Source organism: Aythya ferina, assembly GCF_964211825.1.
Source record: "Aythya ferina genome assembly, chromosome: 5".
Taxonomy (NCBI): Eukaryota; Metazoa; Chordata; class Aves; order Anseriformes; family Anatidae; genus Aythya; species Aythya ferina.
This window is the reverse complement of record NC_140301.1, coordinates 13,785,337-13,809,312: the sequence shown is the minus strand read 5'-3', so window position 1 is coordinate 13,809,312 and position 23,976 is coordinate 13,785,337. Positions and strand designations below refer to the sequence as shown.

General features: G+C 50.2%; 1 long non-coding RNA gene across 3 annotated transcripts in view; it reads left to right on the top strand.

Annotated features, from left to right (window-relative positions):
- Nucleotides 1-800: 800 nt before the first annotated feature.
- The window catches only part of LOC311437471, a 74,796-nt gene continuing 51,620 nt past the window's right edge, over nucleotides 801-23,976 (top strand). Inside the window, exons 1-2 of one of the 3 annotated variants that reach the window (XR_014693488.1) lie at nucleotides 801-1,039; nucleotides 19,127-19,183. This is a non-coding gene — a long non-coding RNA (uncharacterized lncRNA). Of the gene's footprint in view, nucleotides 1,040-13,735; nucleotides 14,910-19,126; nucleotides 19,184-23,976 lie in introns of those variants that run through there. The other 2 variants (XR_014693490.1, XR_014693489.1) reach the window with 2 other exon arrangements.

Below are 23,976 nucleotides of genomic sequence, written 5' to 3'. Positions count from 1 at the left end.
GGGAGACCTAATGACGCAATGACGTCAATGCAGGTCAATAGCACACACTGGAGGAACTGACTGTGCTACCGGGAGCCAAGGGCTGGGAGCCCGCTCCGGCACCCCAAGCAGCTCCCGCACCCCAAACCGGGGGTGGGGACTGGGGGGGGGGGGTGCGCGGGTGTCCCCCCCTCCCCCCAAAAAAAAAAAAAAAAAAAAAAAAAAAAAAGAAATAAGAGAGAGACGCAGTGCAGCGAAACCCCCCAAAAAACGCCCCCCACTCGCTACCTGTGGCGGGGAGGAGGCAGGCAGGGACACACGCGGGTGCCCGCCCGGGCCAAGGGGCCAGAAATAGCGGCGGGGGCGCGCAGGGGCAGCGCGGGGGCTGCGCGAATCCGCCCCGCGCAGGCACCCGGGAGGTGCCGGGCTCGGCGGTGCGGGGGTGGTGCGTGGGCGGCGGGCGGGGGGGGGGGGGGGGCTGCTGCTCCCGGCTCCAAGTCAGGCTCTGAACACGAACTGGCTCGCTTTTTTTTTTTTTAATGCTTTTTTTTTTTTTTGCCTCCCTCTTTTTTTTTTTTCTTGTCTCCTTTTTTTTTTTTTTCCTTTTTTTTTCCTCTTTTTTTCTACCTCTTTTTTTTTCTGCCTTTTTTTTTTCTGCCTCTTTTTTCTGCCTCTTTTTTTTTTTCTACCTCTTTTTTTTTTTTCTGCCTCTTTTTTTTTTTTTTCTGCCTCTTTTTTTTTTTTTCTCTGCCTCTTTTTTTTTTTTTTTTGCCTTTCTCCTGGAAGAGTGCAGACACACATTACGCGAAACCCACAGCCTTTTGCGAGATACACAGCTCGAAACGCTCTAGTTTATTTATACAGCCCCTCCACCCTCTGCTCTTCCCACCCGTCCCCAAATTCCCTAGAAATCCAGCTAAGGCGTGGGGAAGAAGGGGAAGCGTTTTTCTCGTGGGGGGGGATTATTTATTTTCGTTTTGTTTGGGGATTGTTTTGGTTTGTTGTTTTCTTTCTTTTTTCTTTCTTTGCACACAAAAATAAGTGAAGAAGATTTTGCAAGGTAGGTTTCTCCGTGTGTGTGTGTGTGCGTGTGCGTGCGCGTGTCTGTGTGTGCAGGTGTTTTGCTTTTTGCAAAGTTTCCTGATTTCAGCTGCTAGATGCTTTTACAAGAAAGTAGACTTTTCTGATTTGTTCTGCTGCCTGCCTTTTGAAAGACTGGACAACGTTGCATTCCCTCTCCTTGCAAAGAGTTCTCTAGCCTGTCGTGTCGTGTGTCCTGTGTATTTGATGTTCCTGCAGGAGAGCATGCTAGTTTGCGAGCCCAAACTGCAGGCAGGGAGATGTGTGTTTGAGACCCCCCGCCCCACTTTTGGCAGAGGCTGCAACTTTCACTTTGTCACATTTTGGGGTGGGGGGGGGCGAACGAAGGGGTTGACTCACTCGGGTAGCAAGCTTGCAAATGGAATTTTAATTGCAAAAAGAGTCCAAGTCAGCAGCGTTAAAGCTTAAGGGGGATGGAAGGGAGTTGACATTTCTTGCATAGAGAATTTGCTACCACTGGGAATAGACTGCAAGCCCGTAGTGTGGGGGTACAGGCAAAATAATAACAAAGTAAATGATGAGACAAAATACTAATTAAAGTGATGCAAGAAAGTGAGAGGCTGTTACAAGCTCTAACCACCTGTAGAGGGAAATCTTTATACATAGTAATTTCTGATAGCTGATCTATAGAGAAACTAAAGAGAATGACATGTTCCAAACTTTGCTGCTCTGCAATGTGCAACCCGAGGTGCAAGTTGCTTGGTTAATTCTTGGGGGCTTGCAAACTGCAGAGCCTGGTAGCTCGGGAGAAACTCGTGTTCAGCATCCACCGAGCCTGAGCCCCCACCTTGGCTGCAGCCATCTGTGGTGCGTGTCCTGGTTTTCTTTAATGCTGCTGCACTCGACGTGGTTATCAACAGATGTCTTGCCTGTGAAGAGCAGGTTTGATTTATTGCTAATTTCAAGCGGGTTGCTTAAGCTGGAAAAGTTGGATGGTCTTCACTGTCTGAGGGGAAGGCTTACCGAGCAGCCGTGAGGACTGACGGGAAGCCTCTTCCCATGGCACAACCCTGCTCAACTCATGCTTAACAAAAAGAATAACAACCGATGCCTCATGGTGACTGGCACAGGGCTGCGATTAGCTCACCACACCTTGCGTGTGCCTCTTCTTCTGCAGAAGCTGAGGCACTCCATGGAGCTGTGGCTCTGACCCTGCAGTCAGGACACAGGATCGCTCCGTCTGCATGGAGCAGCCCGGCCTCAGATGGCCTGATGCCTCAGAGCAGTGAGGTGGCTCTGGAAGCCAAAGCCATGGGCATGTGGCAGGTGACACAAAGCCAACAGGGAGGTGGTTTGGAGGCAGCGTTTTCCCTTCTCGCTTGCCCCTGCTCCGTTTCCACCCGCTGTCACAAAGTGCAGGAGGGTCAGGAATGGGCTGGGGCCTGCAAAGCCTTCATGGCCAACTCTCCCACCCTGAGTCCACCTCCCCTGCAGAAATACAGAGACCTTAAGTTAGTTTGGCCTTGAATCACCTCTGCTGCCATCTGCTAACCCCTAGTCTGTCATTTGCGTGTCCAGCTGAGAAAAGGTGGAAAGCCTGTGGTTTATCGCTGTGAATATTGACGCGTACGTCATCGGGGTCATCTGATTAGTGAGAACTGCAGGAGGCGAAACACCATGAGGCAGGGCCACTCTCTCCTTTCTCTGCAGAGCTTTGCAACAGCTGGAGCCCAGCACACAGGAGTGATGTTTTGGGTCCAGCCTGCACCCTCATAATATATATTAGTCCTCTGATTCCTGGTTCAATGTCTATATTGTGTCCTGCCATATATATCTATATGTATTATTTCCAACCCTCACTTTCTGAGGTTCATGCCTGATCTGCTTCCTTTTCTCTGCCCCTCGATGCCATTCCCAAATCTTTGGTACATCTTAATATCTGAGCATTTTGAAGTGCCACCAGGTTTAAACACCTTCAGGAGCTCCTCGTGTCCTCGTGTGCCACTTCAAAGAAAATTCTGTGGCAGGATGACTCTTTCTAATGAGTTTTCATTAACTCTTTTCCCTTCCCTTTCTCTGGGAACTTCTAAGGTCCTACACATGGTCTTCTCAGTACAGACTCTCTTTAACCCAGATATTCTCACATCCACTTCACCTATGAGTCACTGCACTTTCTAGCCTACAATTATATTTGCATAGCTTGTGCAATAGAGGGAATTCTCCAGCTTGCACACAGCTCAGCTACCTTCCTGTGGTATTGCAGATGCTATGTCTTTTCATGTCAGGTGTAGAAGGATTCTCTGTGTTGGAAGAGCTGACTACTACTTCTTTTTCTGCCCTCGCTTTTGTCTCTACTTTCTTGTCCTCATGGTCCAGCAATGAACAGGACTACAACACCAAAGGATCTTGCCCTGAAAGTGCTTATCTAGGTTCAGATGCTTATGTTGAAGGATATTCCTGATTAAGGTTCCTCCTGCCTTGCACGTTCTTCTGCTGCTCTGATTTTCTCATGTCCAGCCATGTCCTGTGATGCCACTTACCTCAAGGATGTCACATAAACTAATTCTAGAATGAAATTTTTGTTCAAGATGGTGGCACTGTATGGTACTATGCAATATATTCAGTGTCAGATGGACAGCCTTTTAGATCAAAATCCTGCATTTCTTTCCATAGCTTATGTCTGGATTGTCTAAGTAATGGTTGCACAGTACTAGAGATCTAGATACAACCTTCTTCATAGTAAATGAACAGCTAAACATGCAATTTCTTATTAGGGGAAAAAAAAAAAAAAAAAAAAAAAAAAACACCTTCAGAGAGGCAATCTTACGCTACCTTATATACTCTGTAGAAGTATGAAAGAAAACCCACTCTTCTATGCAACTATGTATGTAGTGGAGGGACTGGACAAAAAGTGAGTACTGGTGAAGAAGAACTGAATTTTGGTCTTTCATCAGCTATTTCATGGTATTTCATGACTAAAGTCATGAAATTGCAAAGCCTTCAATCAGGCTTCAATTTTGTTAAATATTGCAATTCATGACTGGATAAGTGGAAGAACAAAGTTCCCACCCAGTTTCATTGCAGACCTCTGTGAAAGATGCTCTGAATTTCATTGACATCCATGTGTTGTCTCACTGCCAGGTTCGTTCAGCTCTGCTTTTTCATCTGAAAATCTAGTACCAATCCAAAGATGAGTAGCTCCACTCATCCATGTAGTCCATGGAGTATTTTCAAAACTCCATGACATTTATTCCCCCCAAAACAGCAGGATCACAAAAGGATTGCCTCACCCCTGATATTTGTGTTATTGCAATTCATTCTTGCAAATTCTTGTTGTATGGAAGCTTGTTTCTTCCACTTTTCAAACTTAGGCACTGGCTTCCCAATGAATTCCACAATGAGATCAACCGTCAGGCCATGAATCTTGCTCTTGCAGCTCATGACTTTCCACTCCATTTTGTTCAGTCCAAGATTTCCTTCCTAACAACTTGTATCTGTCTCTGATCTTATCAAAATGATCTGCAAAGCTGGAATGCCTTTCTACAAATACCCTATTCAATGTATCCACATCCCTTCCAAAATGAAAAAGTAGTTACGTATCCTTTAAATACAAAATCATGCTGGGACACGAGACATTTTCCTTTGTTCTTCATGGAAGTCTGTCTTTGTGCTCTTCCATTTAGATTGTAACCTCATGGGGTAGGTACTGTGTCTTGTTTGTTAGTTAGTACAGTACCCGCCGAACTCAGGGTGATTAGATAAAAACGGCATAATCTATCTTTATTTTTCTTTTTTTTTTTTTTTCTCCCCCGAATAAGGATAAGTTTATTTTAATGCCCAAACTGCTGTTTTCAGGTGTTGACTCCTAGCTAGAACCTCCCATGTGATTATTTTTTTCATTCTGTGTTTGCACGGCATCCAACAGAATGAGCTTAATCTGTGATTGCCAGTATATAATAATAAGGCTCACATTTGGAAGTTTAACTGGTGACATGTGTTGCTAACGTAAGGAGCAATTGACTGATACAATATTAAAGTTTAAAAAAAAAAAATAATTAACACGTTACTAATTTTAGCTAAGTACTCATTGTCAGTCTTGAACAACAATTCAGGATAGCTTTTATATGCAAACCTTGAACTACCCAGAAAATCATTATATGGAATATAATTCAGACTTTGTATCTCTGTTCATATAGTCCTACAATAATTGTAATTACTGCAAAAGCAGCACCAAAATTATGATTTGTGAGGGATTTGCAGAAGTAAGTGTTTCATCAGCTGGCTCTGCAGCAAGCATTTATAGCAATACCATAACAGCCTGCACTTCTCTGTCACTCACCATGGATCTCCAGATATTCCACTAATACTCAATAAGTTATGTATGATACTCACTTCCCCATCCAGTTCACATGAGGAGCTGGTTCAAGTATTAATACACATCTCCTGATATTAAGGAAACGTAGGTGTGGCTACAGCCGCTATCCATGCCCTGCTTTGGTGTTTCCACTGATGACAGGACAAAATGGAGGAGACCATTATGATTCCACTGCATGTTTGCCCATCTGTTGGCTGGTGCGATCAGGTATATGCAATGCAAAGTGTTTCTGAATACTGTCTTAAAGGACTGTACTCTTCAGAGTATTGAAGTGTCTTTCCTCCGGTTAATTTCATAGCATCTCCTGTCTTCTCCATGAGAGCTGTCAGTCCAGTAGCTGTCACAACTTTCCCTAGGGGAGGTGAACCATTTCTTAACAGAAAAATCTTGCAGATGCTTCCACTCCCGTGCTCAGTCATGTTAATTACCTCCTTCCAATTCATGGTCAAATAACGCTATGTATCAATGGCAGTAGTTATTTACATGACCAAGTGAAAGGAACTGAAGTGTTTTAAGTTTGTATAGAGAAGCTTCAGCAACTGGGAAAATAAAAGCCATTGCTGTTTGGCCAGCTGGTCCTTCTGGGACTTCCAAAAGTTCTGTACACACTGATGGTTTGCCAGTGACAGTCAGGGAACCAGTGGCTTAATTTGTAAACTGTGCATAGCAGAGACAGCTTGGATCCAAGCAGAAACAGCTTGGATCTTGGTGCCATTTATAGGGCTGAACTTGCTATTAGCATGTGATGTATAAATGTTAACTGGTGATAAAAATAGATGTTCAGACAAGAAGTCATATGTGATCTAGATCTTATGCTCCATTCATGTTTTAATTTTCCCTGATGGTTTTGGAATCCATTTTGCCAGATGTTTCTGCCTTGCTGAATGGGGATTTCTAGAAGTCTGGGCTCTAGCTAGGTAGGAATGCCAGAAAGGTAAGTAGAGAGTGACTGATAAAATCACCAACCTGTCATGGTGAGAATATCCACTGGAGTTTATGGCTGAGTAGTAATTTTATGTTGTAATTTTTGATAGCCAGACTGAATTGCATTATGAGGAAGAACAAATCAGAGGCAACAAAATAGGAAAAAGCAGTGTGTCTTGTTACAGGAGCATCAAAGGTCAGAATAAGAGCTCACAAGGCCGTGCCTTCATAACCCTAGGCATCTCACCTTGTCTTTCACCTCATCATCTATGAAATGCAGCTAAATGAATGTGTTTCCTTTTTTTCCACCCAAATGTCTTCTTCTTTGGGAGAACTCAATTTTTTTTTCTTTGACTGGATCCCCTGGCTTCATGTTCTGTTATCTCAGTAAATAAATTCTTCCTAAATTACTTTAATATCACCCCACTCCATATCCCACTCTCTCCCACTGGCTATGATACTGGCTAGTTTTAAGTTAAAGACTGACACAGGTTTTTGGCATTTCTTCATCACTGCCTTCTCTCTTTGTTTTTTTTTTTTTCTACCAGTACAAGATCCTGTATAATGCACCACAAACTGTTGTCTTATCTTTGTGTTCTTGTTTATAACTCTTTCTTTAAGGTGGTTGGCAGATATGTGTGCACATTGTGTTAAAGGTCATGGGTCTTATTCATGAAAAGTTCTATTTTAAAGGCTAATGAAAATCAAATCTTAGTATAAAGGCTCATCAAATTTGTGGCAGGATTCCTCAAAAGTTATGCTCCATGTATCTGAAGTATGATGTCTATTTACTGTATTTCTTCCATAGGTTCAACTTTTATTAAAAAGTGGTATGATTTCCTTTTGACATCATCCTCAATATTGAGACCTTTGTACTCTTTTTCCACCAGCTTCATTATGCTAATGGTTTTCTTCTTTTTCATCCCTGCTACACAGAAGCATGTCTCTAGGGTCTGATTTTGCTGCCATTGGAAGAAGATCCAGTTTATATCCCTTTACATGTCATAGCCATTATATTTCTCTACAATGTAAGCAGAAAAGCTAAAGATAACAGAGCAACCCAGCTATACTGGCATTTCAGTCAAAAACTGATCGAGGTGATTATTAACACAATCTGTGTGAGATGACATCAACATGCGAGTTGCCTATTTTGTTGGTTTCCTGGTCTATGCATCTGGGTTCTCCAAAAACAATCCCATACCTTGAAGTCACGAGTCTTAATAAGTCCTTGATCTTCTGACACAGGTGAGATTTTCTTTACTAAAATACTGAACAGCTTCTCTTTACGATGTTGGAGGAAAAGCTCTCTTTTCCTCCTTTGTGCTTCCTTGTATGTTCTGATCTCTGATTATTTGTAATATTGCTGTCTTCTTACTGACACCTTTTATTGATTATCTCAATGCTATAGATATCTTCAAGAACATCCTGGTTAGGTAAGTAGGTATCGTCTTATCTTTGTTTTTAGGTGGATAAACCAAGCATAAAGTGATGGGCTCTTCACATGAAATTTGAGGAGAACCTCAAAAATATTAAAGGAAAAAGGCTTTCAATAAGAAAATTTAGATCAACATGCATTGCAGCAAATTTGTGATTAGAATAAGAATATCTAGATCAGAAGAGGAATATCTAGATCCCAATCCCCTGCTTCAGTTAGCAATCACTCTTCTTCAGGTCCCATCGCTAGCTTAGACCTTGCTACCTATAATAGGCAGTAGGTTGTGGAAGAGATGTCACTCTAATTTTAATTTATTTTAATTTCAATGTGATTACTCTTTCTTCTGGGTGCTATATTTTCCTGTAACCAAGGGTTAACTAGCATAAGTTACTGACTGCCCTGATGCAAGGTGAATTATGTTCAGAAGACTGAGGGGTTTTGTGAGTTCCTGGTGTATCTCTGTGGCACTTCACTCTTTGTCTCTGGTCTTCTTCTGCTCTCTTTGCCTTTGGAAAATATCAAGTGTCATTCAGTTGCCTGAGTGGAGCCCAAGAACGAATTCCAACAGTTTGTGGGAATAAGTGTGGGTTAGGAGAATATTTTGTAACAATTACGTTAATGAATCAATCCCTGGCTCATAGGTCAGCAGAACTCCAAAGCTCTGAGGAAGTAGCATTCCTGCTGTAGCAAGACGTGTTTAGGCTACTTTCCACTCATTTTGCAGTGCTGATCTTGGCTGATCCTTGTCTTGAAGAGAGAATGTGAAAGCCACCGTCCAGTCCAAAATGAGAGATGGGGCCTTGAACTTGGTGGATCAAAACCAAACAAAAACCAAACAAGTGATGAAATACTTTGAAAATACCTTTTACTTGCCAATGAAACTACTTTCTAATTGACAGATCATAGCTGTTTTGAGCACCAGTTTTGTGCCAACTAATATTTTACTGCTAATAGTAACAGTAGTGTGCCCATGTGTGCCATTGTCTGTTAGGGCAGAGTATGGAAGGGAACTTCCCAGGGGTGAGGACAGTCCGATACACAGAGCTGCCCCCTTTAGCACTTCCAGCAGCTCTAGGTGTAATGCACCGTACCTGCAGCTGGTGGTCACTGCTTTGTCTGGTATCTGTGGTATTACTTTTCACTGGAGTATGCTGAATGAGGACCTTTCAGTGAGGACTTTTCAGTACAGGAGCCTTCGCTTTCATTAAGACTTCATTGGTAGGGAAGCTTAATTGTTTGGAAACAAGGAGATTGCTGATAAGTAAAATATCAAGATAGAAGATAAATTTTCCTTTTAGTGCTTCTAATGATCAGGAGAAGTGGTAACTGCTGTTTGGTACACACTTGCCTGCCAAACATTCTTTCCAGTTTGGATGGCTTCCATTTATGTATTTTTTTGAAGCCAGAGATTCCCTGGGCTCTGGACATTGCTTCCACCTTGCCTTAAGCAGCAGACAGGCAAGACAGGAGATGGTCCTGCAGAGGTGGAGATGGCACATTTGGGTGGAGAAGCAGAGCAGAGCGAAGGAAGAGGCAGGGCGTGTTGGTGAAATTGAGGCTGAAAGATGGTTCTACAGCTTCCAGAAAGACGTTTCAAACCTTATGGTGGAAAGATTAACTACTTCTTTCACTAAGATTGGAGAGTTTAGGGTGAAAAACAAACAAACAAACAAACCACTGCAAGGATTAGGAGGTAGGAAGCAGGGGGGGAATCTCAGGCATCTGCCCATGGGAGAGGGCCTGAGGTCCAGGAGTGCATGGCTTGCTCCAGACCAGCTACTGGGATCATCCCTTTAGGGTGGCTTTTCTTTGCAATGGAGAGGAGCTAAAGCTGGACAGCTTTCCTCTGCTCATGTGCACAGAGGTGACCACTACGTAGAAATGCAAAGCTACGGGTCTGTGTGAGGGAGGGCAGAGAGAAGAGGGCTGTGCCCTCCCTCCGCAGTAGGCCATGGACTCTCTTAAAACTCTTGGGTCTCTGGCAAAAGATAGCTTAGGTGCACATGCACTGTGTAGCCTAACATTTTTATTTGTCCAGGAAGAACTTCATTGCAGCTCCTCAGAGAAGGTATGTTCCACAGCCGGTTGTGTGTCTGGGGTCGTGAGGTGCTAAGGGCTGTCCTTGGCCTCAGGCTCTCCCCGTTGGGCATTGCTCCGCATCCCTCTGGCTTCTGCACTACTACTGCTGGGCAGGCCGTGTGGTGACAACACGATTCCAGGCGTGAAGTGGAAATCTCTCCTGGTCTAGGGAAGCTGGTGGCTGGTGTGTGTGGAGACGGGTGCGTGGGATGGCTCTGAACAGAGCACGTGGGGCCTGGTGGTCCCCCCGAGCCTGGCGCGGCGCTGGGGTGGCCTCCTCTCGGTGCGTGGGTCCCTGCCCGGCTCCGTCGCTGGCGTTGGCACTGCCTGGCTAAATGCGGGCGAGAGGGAGAAATAGCGTTACCTCATCGATTGCCGCTCATTGACATTGGGAAATTCATCGCCTGCGAAAGAAGTTGGTAATAATTAAGTGAGTTAATAAATGGAGGAGCGCGCGTGTGCGGGTCAGGCGGTAAGTGACCTGCCGGCTTCTTGACGGCCCCGGCGTTTTGCTTCTCCCTTCGTGCAAGGTGTGAAGTGGGCTGGTGGTGGAAGAGCATGGCGGGGGGCTCTCGATGCTCACCTGGGGAAGGGACGTCCCCGCAAACCTCGGCTGCCCCTCGCGACTCGCTCCTGTGTCTGACTCGGTCCCCGGGGGCGGGGAGCTTGTTTGATGCTTTTAGTGCCATTTTCCAACAAATGAGAGATGCGTTTAAAAATAGCAACAGCCCTTTGCGCTTGCCTTTTTTTAGGCATTTTGAGAAGTAGCTGCGTCCCTTTGTCTGGGAGACGGGGAAGACGACCTGCTCTTAAAGGTCCTCATTAGCTCCTCCGGGACCGGGGAAGGGCTCCTGGTGGCCCCCCCTCCCCTCCCCGGCTGCCTGTGTTAATTGTCCCCTCTGCACACACTCGGTGGCAAGCGAGGTCGTTTCGGAGATGCGTTTTGCTTAATGGGAGCTGGGCAAGGTGTGGTGCATAAAGGAAATACCTCTCTTTGCCAGACAACCCCTGCATTTGTCAGCAAGACAATTCTCTTTGTCTAAATGCTGCTGATGCCCGCTGCTGGGGCAGGGGGCTCGTGGGTGCGAGCGTGTGTCTGTGTGTGCCCCTGCTCAGGCTCAGGGTTAGCTATTTGCGTCCAGGCTATAGCAGCATTATAATTTTTAATTGCAATTTCATTTGTTATTCTCTCCCATTCCCCCACCCCTCTCCCTGTATAATCTGGATCATTGCTCTCTGTAGCTGATTCCGTGGGAGACCAAGCAGAGTGCGTGGGTGCAGAATATAGAAAGCCAGAGCCATAGAATCTGTTATTTGCGTCATTCTAGGAGACGGGGCTGTTTGCCTGACAAATATACAGAATTAATCCTGGTTTTATCAATATCTGTCTTTTGCTACAGTAGCCAAATACAAGTGTAAGGTGGTAGGGGGACTAGCTGCTGCTGTTGCAGCTGCTATTTTTCAGATTTTTTTTTTTTTTGGGGGGGGGTTGCTAAAATATATTCAGCTCCCCCCCCCCCCCCCCCCATGCTGTTTGCCTTGCAAATATTCAAAATCTGAGATTTTTATCCACATTGCTTTTTGCTAAAATTGCTAAACACTAGGAGGAGCTGGGGGGGGGGGGGGGGGGGGACAATAGGGGGACGGGCTGGGGGGGTCAGATTTTCTTGCAAGGTCTGGCTATGCAGATTTCTCTGTCTGTGCTTCTGCATGGGATGTGTGTGTTTTTTTTGAGAAATACCTCCCCATCCCCAATGCATATTTTTATTTTTCTCTCCCTCCCTTACAAACACACATATGCACCCCCCCCCCGCCCCCCCAGGATTTTTGTGCAACTGTACAAAAAGCTGCACGCCACAAAATATGGGGCTTGCTAATTAACTCTTTTCCTCGAATTGAAGTGCCTTTCTGCAAGCACAAAGCTCCAAGCACAGACATCTTTTATGATGAACTAGAGCCTCTGAAGAGGAGAATCTGAACGTGACGTCAATAGCTGATAACTGACGCAGCCTTGCAAAGGAGTCTCAGGCTGGCTCCTTGCAGCCTGCAAGCCCTAATGATTCTATTTTTTCCCCAGTCCCCCCTCGTAGTGAATTACTAGAACGCAAACACACACACACACCCTTTTTTCGTATATATATTTATAGATCCTTTATTCTCCAAACAAAGGATTTTTTTTTTAAGGGGGGAAAGGCACGGGGTGGGGAGGAGAGAATTTAAAAAAAAAAAAAAAAAAAAAAAAACCTTCTTTGTGCAGGGTGCAATTCACTATATGAAACCATCTCAGTGTCTCTCGGCAAAGCAAGCATCCCTGCCTGAAATCCACGTTTGTGCATGATGGCAAACTGGTGCATGGTGGTTGTTGTGTTTTTTCCAAAGCCCACTTTATAAAGACAGTGCAAGAAGACAGACACAGTAATGCTTGCAAGGCAACAGGCAGAGAAGCAGAGGCAGACTCAACACAACTGTGGATTAGGGGTTTGTGCAATAGGACAGCATGGAAGGCGGTCAGTTTGGGCTTTTGGTTTGTGTTGTGTTTCTTTTTTTTTTTTTTTTTCTCTAATTCTCTGCAATGATGCACCTAAAGCAACTGGGGATGGTGGTGCAGAAAGAAGCTGGGGTAGGGGGACGCGTGGTTGGGGGTGCTGGTGTGTAGGGGGGCAGACTTAATGCACATTTAATGTTTTGGACGTAGCGTTCCAGCGAAATGCCTTTGTGTGTGGATTTTTTTCCCCAGTACCTGCTAAAAATAGCATCAGGGTTTTGATCGCGTTCCAGAAATAGACAGAGGGTTGCACTTGTATAAAAAGCGAGCGCGGGTGGAAGAAAACCTGGACATCACCGCAGTATTTTTTTCCAACTCCTGTCTGGAAATTAATTGTTGGATTCCCCCCGACCCCTTCCTCGCCCCCCCCCCCCCCCCCCCCACTCCCCCTCCCTCCCTCCCCTAGCCGAGGAGTTCCCGTTCGGGTAAGTAGTGATCTTTCCTGTGCATGGTGCAGAGAGTGGCTGTGAGTCTCGTCTTTCTCTAGTGCATGCTTGGGTCCATTTCTTTCCCTTCCTCCCCACTTTTCCTCTGAAGCGAGAGGGCTGCGTGCTCGCCTCCACCGTGAATTTGCTGCATGCACGGAGCCCGGAGACAGGGAATTCTTGCAGAAAGGGGGAATCACCCTGCCGGTAAATCTCTGAATCAATAGCGAGCTGCAGCTCTCCCTCTCTCTCCGTCGGCGCTAGTGAGCCCCTCTCCCTCCCGTGTCCCCCCCCCTCCCCTCCCCTTCCCCGCTTTGCTTTGCCGGGGGGGGGGGGGCGCGGGGCCGGGCGCTGCTCTCGGGGCCGCCGCCGGGCGCTGTCCGCGCCCCGGTGCTGAACCCGGAGCCGAGCCCGGAGCCGCCGGGGGTCGGGGGCCGCCGGGGTGAAGGGGGGGGTCCCGGGGGGGTCCCGGGGGGCTCCGCCGCCGCCGCCAGCGCCGAGGTTTCCCCTCCTGCGCCGCCGCCGCCCGCCCTTCCCGCCCGTGCGTTTGAAAGAGCCCGCACCTGATGATGGTGCTCGGCAGAATAGGAGGCTATAGGTTGCTTTGTTTGGACTCACCCCTTCTCCTCCCACCTCGTTTGGTGTCCCCCCCCACACACACACCCTCCCAACCTCTTCTCGGAGCGCTCGCACCTTCTTCTTGCGGGGCCGTGCGTGTGTGTGTGTGTGTGTGTGTGTGGTGGGCTCGTCCTCCGCGTCCTTGCTCGCCTCCCCCCCTAACGGGGTGGAGGGGGACCCTGTAGGGTTACCTCGGCGCCGCCGAGCCCCGCCGCTCCCCGGCGCCGTTTCGGAGCCCCGGGCCGGCCCCGCATGCAGCTCCCCGCAGCCGGGAGGGAAAATCCATCGGGCAGCCGCTGGCCGAGGAGGCGGCTCGCCGCCGCGCACGGTTAGCCCTCGCCCTCCGGTAGAAGGAAGCGTAGAAAATGGTGCACCTACCACACAAAGCCCGGCACCGCTTGCGGATCCTGCAGACAATGGCACGGTGCAGACATTGAGCAGCGGCACGGCTCGGCTCGGCTCGGCACGCTTAGCTGGGGGCACAGCGCGTCCTGGCCGAGCCCGCATGCGGTGTCTCTAATCTAGGCGCACAAAAGACATCGTTTCTCGCAATTAATCACACCCCAGCGGCCGAATGCACAACACGGTACTCCACCCACGGCTGCCCCTAATGCACGACCGTCCCTTTTCCCCGAGCTTGCGTGGTCGTATTTACAGGCGGCCCCGGCCCCGGGTTTGTTTGTTTGTTTGTTTGCAAGGAGCGAGCCGCTTCCAACACGTGGAGCCAATCGTTGCCGCTCCTAATAGATCTCTGGAAAACAGTCATTAGAAACAAGAAATGCCCTCCTTCCTCGCCCCCTCCCTCGCCTTCCCAGCCCTCCCCTCCTAGATCGTTGCCTCTCTCGGCACAATGCATAAGATTACCCTTAACTGGATCCTATTAAATAATTCAATGGTGGCGGTGTAATTTTGGTTGGAAACTGCACGGATTTCCAAGTCGTGACTGTAAAAGTGAGTAATGTGCTCTGGCTGCGTCATGGCTCCAGTCACAGATGGTTCCAAACTGAGGAGGAATCGTGACTTCGACTTGAGACGTCCCCTCTCCATGAAAAGACCATCCAATCACACGGCGTCGGGGGGCAGCCGGACTCCTCGGAGCTCGCTTTCTCTTTGCTCTCCCGTCCGTGTGTGTGTGTGTGTGGTGTGTGCGTGTGTGTGTGCGTGTGCCCGCTCCCCGTCCGTGTGTGTCCGTGTGTGTGTGTGTGCGTGCGCGCGCGCGTGTGTATAAAACCCTCAACAAGTTGCAGGAGGGGAAGGGAGAGGAGGGGTTAATCTTGGGGAATCTTCTGCACCTAGTGAGATCGTGACCCTCCCACACAGTACAGTAACTTATATACATACCTGGAGGAAGGGACGCTTTGCTTTTTGGGCTTTTTTTTTTTTTTACAAAAAAAAAAAAAGGAAAGAAAAACAAAACAAAACACAAACCACCCTGGGCGATGCTCGCACCCCGCGGGACTGCCGGAGCGGCCAGGGACGCACGGCCAGGTAAGTGCCGGGGCTTTTGCAACTTGTGCCGCCTGCTCTGCCCCGGCCGCGCTCCGCCGCCGCTCGGCACCGGGACGGCACCGGGGGCTCGGGGGGGGTCCGGGCGAGCGAGGGGAGCGGCGGCGGTGCGGGCGCGGGTGCGGGCAGCGCTGCCTCGCGTGGGCTCCCTCCTCCTCCTCCTCCTCCTCTTCGTCTCCCACCGAGCGGAGCGGAGCCGAGCGGAGCGCGGCGGCGGCGGGATGCGGCGGCGAACTCCCCAACTTCGCGAGTTGCGGCCGAGGTGCGAGCCCCCCCGCTTTCTTCCCCCTGTCCCCGTCCCAGCCCGTCCCCCGCGGGATCCCTTCCCCTCCCGAGCCGTGCGTGAGCCCCCCGGGACGCGGCGGGTGCGCCTTTCTGCCGCCGCCTGCGGGCACCGGCGAGCTGTCGGGGGGGAGAGCTCCGGAGTTTCGGTGCCAGGTCCTGGAAACTTTTAGGAGCCGGCCGGCCCTGCCGGCGGCGGTGCCTGGGTCGCTCTCGACCTCGGCCGGTGTGATGGAGCTCGGGACGAGGCAGGCAGGAGGCGTCCCGCGTCCCCCGCTGCCCCCCGGAGGGTCGCCCCTCGGGGCTGACCGGGGCACGGGTGGGGACATTGGGGGGGGGTGACAGCATCACGCGTGTGCCCGGTGGCCGCCGCGGGTCCCCCGTGTCCCCGGCTGCCCGCCGGGAGGTGGCGGGCGGCCCGGGGCGCCCCCACCGGGGCGAGAGGCGGCTCCGCAGCCGCGGCCCCCCGACGGCGGGGCTGCCCGGGCTGCGCTCCGAGCCCCAGCGGCTGCGGCTCCCGGAGCGGGTCCGGGGGCTCGGGGGTCGAGGGGGGGCTCGGAGAGGTCGGGGCTGGCCCGGCCGTGCTTTTGTCAAGGATTCGGTGAATAATTAGGCATGGAAATGTTTCTTTTTTATTATTATTATTATTATTATTTCCCCCCCCCTCCCTTCTCCCTCTCTCTCCCTCTCCCCCTCCCATCCCTCCTCCCGCCCGCCTCTCCCCCTTTCGGGGAAAGAAAAAAAAAAAAAAAAAGGCAAAAAAAAAAAAAAAAAAAAAGCCGAAGTAGGCAATGTGAGGCGCCGCCTGATTGGTGGGTGACGATTTTAGCCCGCACCAATGAGCTGCCCGCCTGCTCTCTATTTATTTAGCGCTCAGGGGGGAGAGTTTTCTCTTTACGCAGCGCCCGTGCCCAGCGCCGGAGCCTCCGCGCGGAGCGGGGCCGCGGACACGCCGCGCTCCGCCACGCTCCCGCGGCCCCGGCCCTGCCGGGGGGCGACGGGACCTCCTCTTCCTCCTCCTCCTCCTCTTCCTCCTCCTCCTCCTCCTCCTCCTCCCGCCGCCGCCGCCGCCTTCTCGCCGCGGCGGGGTCCGGGCTCGGGGAGCGGGACCCGGTGGGGATGGGGGGTGGGGACCCGGCGTGGCGGGGATGGCGGAGCCGATCGCCCGTGGGTCCCGTGGATGTGGTGGCGGCAGCCGGCCGGATGGATGTAGGAAGCCGCGGGAGACTTTGTCCTTCGCGAATCTTTTTGCGGTCTGGGCTTGCTGTACATAACTAGCTACCCGGGAAGCCCTTACCCCAAAAAGCATTCGCGGAGGGCGCATTCGCCGAAGGAGCAGCAGCTGCGATCGCCGAGCCTTGGACTTATCTAGACTCTGTGGGCTTCTATTATTAATTCCTGGCACCTCTCCCTCTCCCCCATCCAGCCCCCCCTCCCCCCCAAACCCTCCATGCTGTGAGTGTATATATGTGTGTGTGTATATATATATATATATATATGTAGTGAGAGCAATAAACACCCTTTCCCCCCTTCCTACTCCGCTTGGTCCCCCGGACGTCCAAATATTCCCCGTAGCCTCCTAGCCTAACTTTTTAATCGACTTTTGCCTAACGGAGCAGATCACACGTTTATTCGGATAACTGTATGGTCGTTTTTATTTCATTAATGGAAAAATAAAAATAGAAAAAAAAAACTTCCTAAAAGTTCTCCGCCCCTCACCTTTCTCCCCCTCCCCTCCTTCCAGAGCATATCTGTATTTTAAAAATATGGGCGTCCTAGTTGATCGAGATTAATTCATAAAAAAAAAAAAAAATCTTCGGAGCGATTCATTAAATGCCCTGTAATCGGGAGCCTCGGCTTATTTCGAGGTGGGGAGGGTGGGATTTACTGGGATCACCCCATAAATAATAGGGAGGGAGGAGGAGGGGGAGGCGCACGAATCCGCCGCGGTTTGGGGGAGACCCCAGTTAGCAGGAGATGCACCATGGAAGCGTTTGCCAAAGGCGCCTCCCTCCCCCCTGCCCACTTCCAACCTGATTTTAAGCAACTTGCAGTCCGGCGATCTCTCCGATCACTCTTTCCCTAAAAGCTAGTGGCCCCGAAAAGGGTAAAAAAGGCAGAATCCGGGGGAAAACCCAGCCGAGGCGATGCTTTTGGACGAGGTGATTGCAAGCGAGCAGAGCAGCATCAGCACCAGCTCTCTGGTTCTGAAACTGCCTTGTGCATGCACACAGCACTGAGAGCATCTCAGGCAGGAGTTGGGGAAGCTGCATTTTCCCTCTCTTTGCAGTAATTGCCAGTCCGGATTCCGTGGGCTAGAAATAAATAGCAAAAAGACCCCCCCCCCCCTCCCCCGCTTGCCACCCCCCAAAAGAACAAGCGATTAAAAGCGGATCTGTCCGTGCAGATCAGCCTCGTGAAAGAGCCAAGATCCGAGCAGCAAGTTGGTAGCAGAGTGGCCGCTTGACGCAACACAGGGGCCTGTGGTTCCAGCGGCTGGAAAGTGAGAAGGGGGTGGGGGGGCGAGCTCCCGTCGGATCCGGCAGAAAGTAGCGGGGTTCTCCTCTCCGCTCCCCCGTCGCCGGCACGGAGGGAGATCCGGCTGGGAAAGGGCTGATCTTGCATTTCAGGGAAGCCTGCATTGGAGAGATCGGGCGAGGACCACAGTCGGGGCTAGGAGTTAATATTTCTCAAGAGATAAAAGAGATTTTGAAGACCTGCCTGCACTTTAGAAAAGAGTAAAAGGCTGGCTAAGGGATAAGCGAGGGAAGAAGGCGAAGAAAAAGCACCTCGTCGCTCCCCTCCCTCCCTTCCTTCTTGTTCAGGACACGTAGCTTGAGCACTAGCTGGCTGGACGAAAACAGAGGTGGAAGGGTCACAATATCTTTCAAGTAGACTTGCATTTTCATAATTATTTATCCTCTCCTATTTAGAAAAAAAAAAAAAGTGTTTGTCCTTTCCAGTCGCCAGCAAACCTCTTTACAGGGGTTTTATTCGTGTGAGCATATTTTAAAGGGAGAGACAAGGTACTAGAGGGGAACTTGGCAAAAAAAAAAAAAAAAAAAGGCGAAGTGGTATGAGGGCTCAGCCCAGCTCAGGCTGGACAAGCATCCTCTCTCCTTGCTGCCTGCCGTCCCTCGAGAGGGCTGGGACCAGGGGTGATGTGGGGGGGCGAGGGGGACAGCTCGGGAGCGAGTGGAAAGCCGAGGCACGGCGGTTCAGATGCACGTCTCTTTACCTTGCCAGCCAACTGTTGCTGCCATGCTGAGGGCTGCTGCTGCTGCGGCGGCTGCTCCTCTCTGCTCGGGGGCTTCCCCCGAGCCTGGCTCTCCCCCCCCTTGCCGCCTCCCCCTCCCCGGCCCCTCTCCCCCCACCCTTCCCTGCTCTCACCCCTAAGCTTTCCCTCCTCAGCGTCGAGCTTGCCCCTCGCCCCTCACTCCTGGGCTCCGCAGCACCCGTCCCCACGACGAGGCGGCTCCCCCGGCCCTCGCTGCCTCCCCCTCCGCCCGGGGGGGGCTTTCCCCCGCCGCCCCCCTCGGGGCCGCCCTTACGGGGGAGCCTCCGCGGCCTCCTGCAGCCGCCGGGCCCGCTCCTGGCCCCGACGGGGCGCACCCGGGGCCGGGCAGCGCTGGGCTCGCCTCCCCCGACGTGCCCGGAGGCGCTCCCCGGACCGGGACCGGGACCGAGCCACCCTGCCCTCGGTTGCCGGCCCTGGGCAGCCGTCGTGCTGCCACCTCGCGTGTCCCCCGCGGTGACAGGGACCTGCTGGGGCACGGTGTCCCCTCCCAGACCCCTATCCAGCTTCAGAGCCGGGCGGGGCGGGCAGGCAGCGGTCCCCCCGTGGGCTGCCCCTGCCCTACAGCTGCGTGTGTCGGGGCGCGGCCGCTAACCCGCTCCCTCTCCGCCTTTCCCCGCAGGTTTCGGCCGCGCCGTCGAGGCCGAGAAATCACCGGGAGCAGCGGGGCCGTGGCCAGGTGAGAGCAGCGCCGCAGCGGGGGCACCCCCCGGGGGAAACGGGGAACCCCTCGGGGCTAACGGGGTCCCCTCGGGGAACCGGGGCTCCCCCCTGGAAGCTCGGGGCTCTCTCCAGGCCGCCGCGCTCCCCTTTGACCCCGGCGGCAGCTCCCAGCGCTAGGCCGTGGCTGCCCGGGGCTCCCGGCCCCTTCCCCCGGCTTTGTGCCGGGGAAGCCCAGGGAAAACAGAAACCCACAGCGCTGGGGCTTCCCCAAAACGCCCCGGTGCCGAGCTGGGAGCGCCTGCCGTCGAGGGAAGGCAGGGAGGAGGGAAACTGGGAGGCTTTGGGTGGAATCGCCTCCTTCACATCCCCGCTCCTCCGTCCCTTAGCTCTCCCACCGCCCGGTTAAACGTCTCGTCCAGCATTTGCCGTGCCGGTAGCTCTAGTCTCCTACATCTCTCGTTGATTTATTTTATTTATTTATTTATTTATTTGTTTTAACCCATGATCTTCAAGGCAGCTACTCCAGCTTTCCAGCTGCCACTGGAGTCGTGAGGTAGAAGGACGAGAGGCAAATTAATTAGCAGCACGTGCTTTAAAAGCGAGGAGCCCGCCTCCCAGCAGAGCGAGGGAATGCACTGCCATTTTCAGGCACGCTTGGTGACGGTGCCCCTGCTCTTGCTTCCAAAGCTGGCAGCTTAAGAGGAAGAGGAGATATATTCCTGTTATAAAATTAAAGGTTTGCAGATAAGAGGCTCTTATATAGTTAGTTTGCATTTACATTATTTCGAATTTAAAATTTAATAATGTGAGTAACTAAGCTACGTAGGGAAGCTTTCTGCAAGAAGTCCATTTCTGTTGTTTCGCTTTGGCATCTAATTTCTAGAAGGCCATTATCTGCTCGCGAGTTCCTCTGCACGATTTGCAGCAAAACAACAAAAATGTCTTCCTTCCAAAGCTGCCATCACCAGCAGACGTCTTCAGAGGTTAGGGGCTCGCTCTCCGCGTGGCGTAGGTCCTACACTTCTTTAGGCACCACGAAGCTTAGCAGTGCTTTGCTGGCCTCGGCTGGTTTACCACCCAAACAGGCAAACCCTGCTTGTTTAAAGACAGGAAGGAAAAGCAGATCCTCGTAGCCAAAGACAGAAAAGGCCTGCGAGATCCTCGAGCACATAACACCTCCTAGACCAGCATTTAATCTCCCCCCAAAGAGGACGTATCAAATATTAAACCAACACTACTCTTGAGGTTTTTTAAAAGGTCAAGGCATACACTGCTAGGAGTGGGGGGTCAGTGCATGTTAATTTACGTCTGTTACTGCACTTAATACAATTATATAAAGGCTAAGGGCCTATGAATAGAATTGCTGCTTAAGGCCTCTGAGCCTCCTGTATTCCTGTCAGTTAAGGGCTGAGAAATACCTCCAACCATCTGTAAAAAATTGCTTTGTGAATACGGGCCTCATGAAATAATGATTAACACTGTTACCCTCCCCTCCTTCTTCCCTCCCTCCCCCTAATTTTTATTAGTATTCAGATCTTTTGCAGATCATCTGCACATCAATTCTCATTCTTTCTCTTTTAAATCTTTTGCCACAAATACATTTGGATATCGTGTCTGCATTAACTGTGGTATGCTGCCATCTCACTCCTGGCTACAGAGACCGCTCTAATAAGGGACACACCTAAATTCACTTTTATATTTATTATTATATTTTCTGGCAAATTTTGTGGTGGTGGTTGTTTGCATAGTTCTCAATTACTAGCTTCTTAGCAAGAGTTTGTAGCTGTTTTAAAATATGCTTTTCAAGGGGCTTTTACTAGGAATTAAAGTAAATATTTTTATTTATTTTTTCTCTGCTACTAGATACACTCAAAGGTCAGCGTGCAGGTTAATTTTGGTGCTGCTATTTTTTTTCCCCATACTCAAAATGACAAAAAGTTAGTAGTTCTCTCTCTTTTTTTTTTTTTTTTTTTTTTTTGTCCTCTGATGTATGTTCTCTGAGGAACTTAGGGAGTGGTAAGTAGGGTTTGTTAGCTCTCTGGCAGCGTTCACACAAATCTTTTGCTAAAATATTTCCATTATTATTATAATCTGTTTAGCATGACCACTGGAACTGCTCTGATAACTAGTAGTACAGCTAACAGTTCTTGCAGCATGCTTAGCTGCCACTGCATTTATCTACAGTAGGGAGCGTAAGAGTGAAAACCCTGATGAAGCCTAATTAGCAGTAGAAGTGGTAGGAAACTTCAGCAGATTTATGCTACAGCAGACACCATAAGCAGTCTGGGGGAAAAGACAGGGTGTAGGATGATGAAACTTCAGAGAGGAGCAGCCAAACTTAGAGAAAACCTGAAGTGAGGCTTACGCGCTTTCACTTCAATGTCCTGTTGCAAATATAATCGATTCTCAGGAAAGAGATACACTTGGACCTGACGCGGTATCCACGGACGTTGTTTGGAACAGAGGGAGGAGGTTGCAGCTCATTTAAATAGGGACAATTTTCTGTGTAAGTGACCCGAGATCGTTCAGGACAGAGCAGAGGCACGGGGCTGGCTTCACACATGCGCGTGTACACACACACACAAAGTACCTATGTACGTATGTGTCAAGTGGATTTTTTTCTCATATTTTATTTTTAATTCCGGATAGTCAGGCTTCCTAATTTGTAGAGGAGAGTTAACAAAACTTGTCCCCGTGAAACTCAGAGTTTCCACTTAAAAATATGAAACGCCGCTCTTGTTTGGTAGCATACTTGATGCTGTTGTTAGGCCGGGTTTGGAAGGACAATAGGAGATGCTTTATTAATTATTGTATTTGCATATGGAGAACTGCATCACGGTAGCAGCATGATGTGAGCCTCACTCGTGAGGTAGCTCTGCTCCCCGGGGACCCTCCCTGGGTCTGATACACATGGTGCGCCCTGTATGGCCACCTTACGGCCTCCGGCACGGCTCAGGTGGCTCCTGGCCACCAGGTTCCTGCCCCTGTGCAGGTAGCCACGGGCCCAGCCATCAGCACGGTGACAAGGACGTTCATCTCCGGTACAGATGGTACCTGTGCTGGTCACCGGCACACAGCGTGGACCTCCTCAGGAGGGGAATGACGGTTGCCATGAGTCCAGGCAGAGGCGAAGCATGACCCCCAACTTCGCCCCACGTCTGGAAGCGGCTGCTCTGGTTGGGCGTGGAGGTTTTTTTAAAAAGGGAATAGGGCTCAGAGTAACCCGAGTTTCGTGGCTGAAAATATAGTAAACGGTTTACTAAGAATAAAGTCGGGGTGTGTCCAGGAAAACGTGTTCCGTCATCCCCTATTTTCAGTGAGCTGTAAGCAGGCGGTGTGGGATAATAACGTGCTAAATAACAGGAGCTATCGTGGGCTTCTGCCCGAGTGGACAAGGTTCCACCACCTGGGAAACCTGAACGTTTTCAGTTTGTGAGCAAGCCTTTCTGAAAAAGAGAGTTTTTTTTGGGGAAAAAAAATAATCTTTGGAGGATTTGATTGTTTTAAGTGATGTATTTTCAAAGTGAGTGCATGGCTGAAGGAAAAAATGGAAAGCAGTGGGAAACTGCCATGGAGAAATTACATCTAGTTTTTAAAGGATGTGATTCTTCCATTTTTCCTTCTTGAATTGTCTGCCCTCACGTGAACAGTTCCACCAGATCGGTGTGGGAGGCAGAAAGCACTACTGAATCAGGGCCCACCACACTCTTGAGCTTAGAGCTTTACTGAAGCAAAGAAGGATATTTTCCAAAAGAGGAATTGGGACGAATGCTGAAAAAAAAAATAAAAATATGTGCTGTTGTGCAGCTCATCACGTTAGAGTCCAGACTGAAGGAGTGTAAGGCAGTGCCCACACTGGTGTCCACCCTCAGTGAACGTGAAAGACGGGAAAGGGAGCAGTGCTCTAGAAGGGAGCACATTTGATCTTGCACCGAGTGAATGGTGCAGAGTGTCTGCTCAGGAAAAAATGTCAACATTTCCCGTGAGAGGAGTAAAGACGAAAAAGTTAATTAGGAGAAGGTTTGGGGAGAAGTGGCCAGCAGCCATGACACTACCAGTTATTTAACCTCGATATACCAAATATATAGCCAGCAGTATTAATTTAACATAAACACCGAGAGCTGCAAGCTCCCAAAGACAGACACAAAAGCCAAAGCAGGAATGTTTCGATGCCTTCACCTTTCTGCCAGGAAAGCCTGGCTGGGTGACTTGTTAAAATTCTGCACGTCTGGCATAGCTGCCCACGCCCTCAGTGGCAAGCTGATGCCAGGTCTCTATCGCTTTCTGGTTTCCCTTTCTAAACCTCTTTAATGACATTGCTATATTTTAGTTAATTTTCAGCACGTGCTCCTCTGTTCTGTTTTGCCACGTTAGAAATGGTCAGTGACTTAAATGAGGACAAGAGCAGTGGGGGGAAAGAGGAGGAATGTACGTAAGCTAGCTGTCTGTTAAAAGAAGGTGAAAAGTCCTGGTACACCCGTGTTAAAAGTTCCTGGCTGTGCCCATACGTTGGTCAATCTGATGCAAACAGATACTCCTTGCTATTTTTGGTACAATCACGCTGTTGGTACGTCTCCTGTGCAGGGCTGGTGCAGTGAGGGGTTCCCTGCCGAGGCATGGCTCTCAGCCCTCGCCATAGGTCTGCTCGTGTGGCTCCTTGCTCGTCAGAGAGGCTCCAGCCTGTTTGTCCCCAGCACAGGGCCAGGGAGGATTCCTGGCTGGAAGAGGGACGAAATTTCCTCTTGAGGAGGCAGAATGAGCGAGACGTCCTAAAGTATGGGGAGAGACGGCATTGCTTTGGGGAGTGTT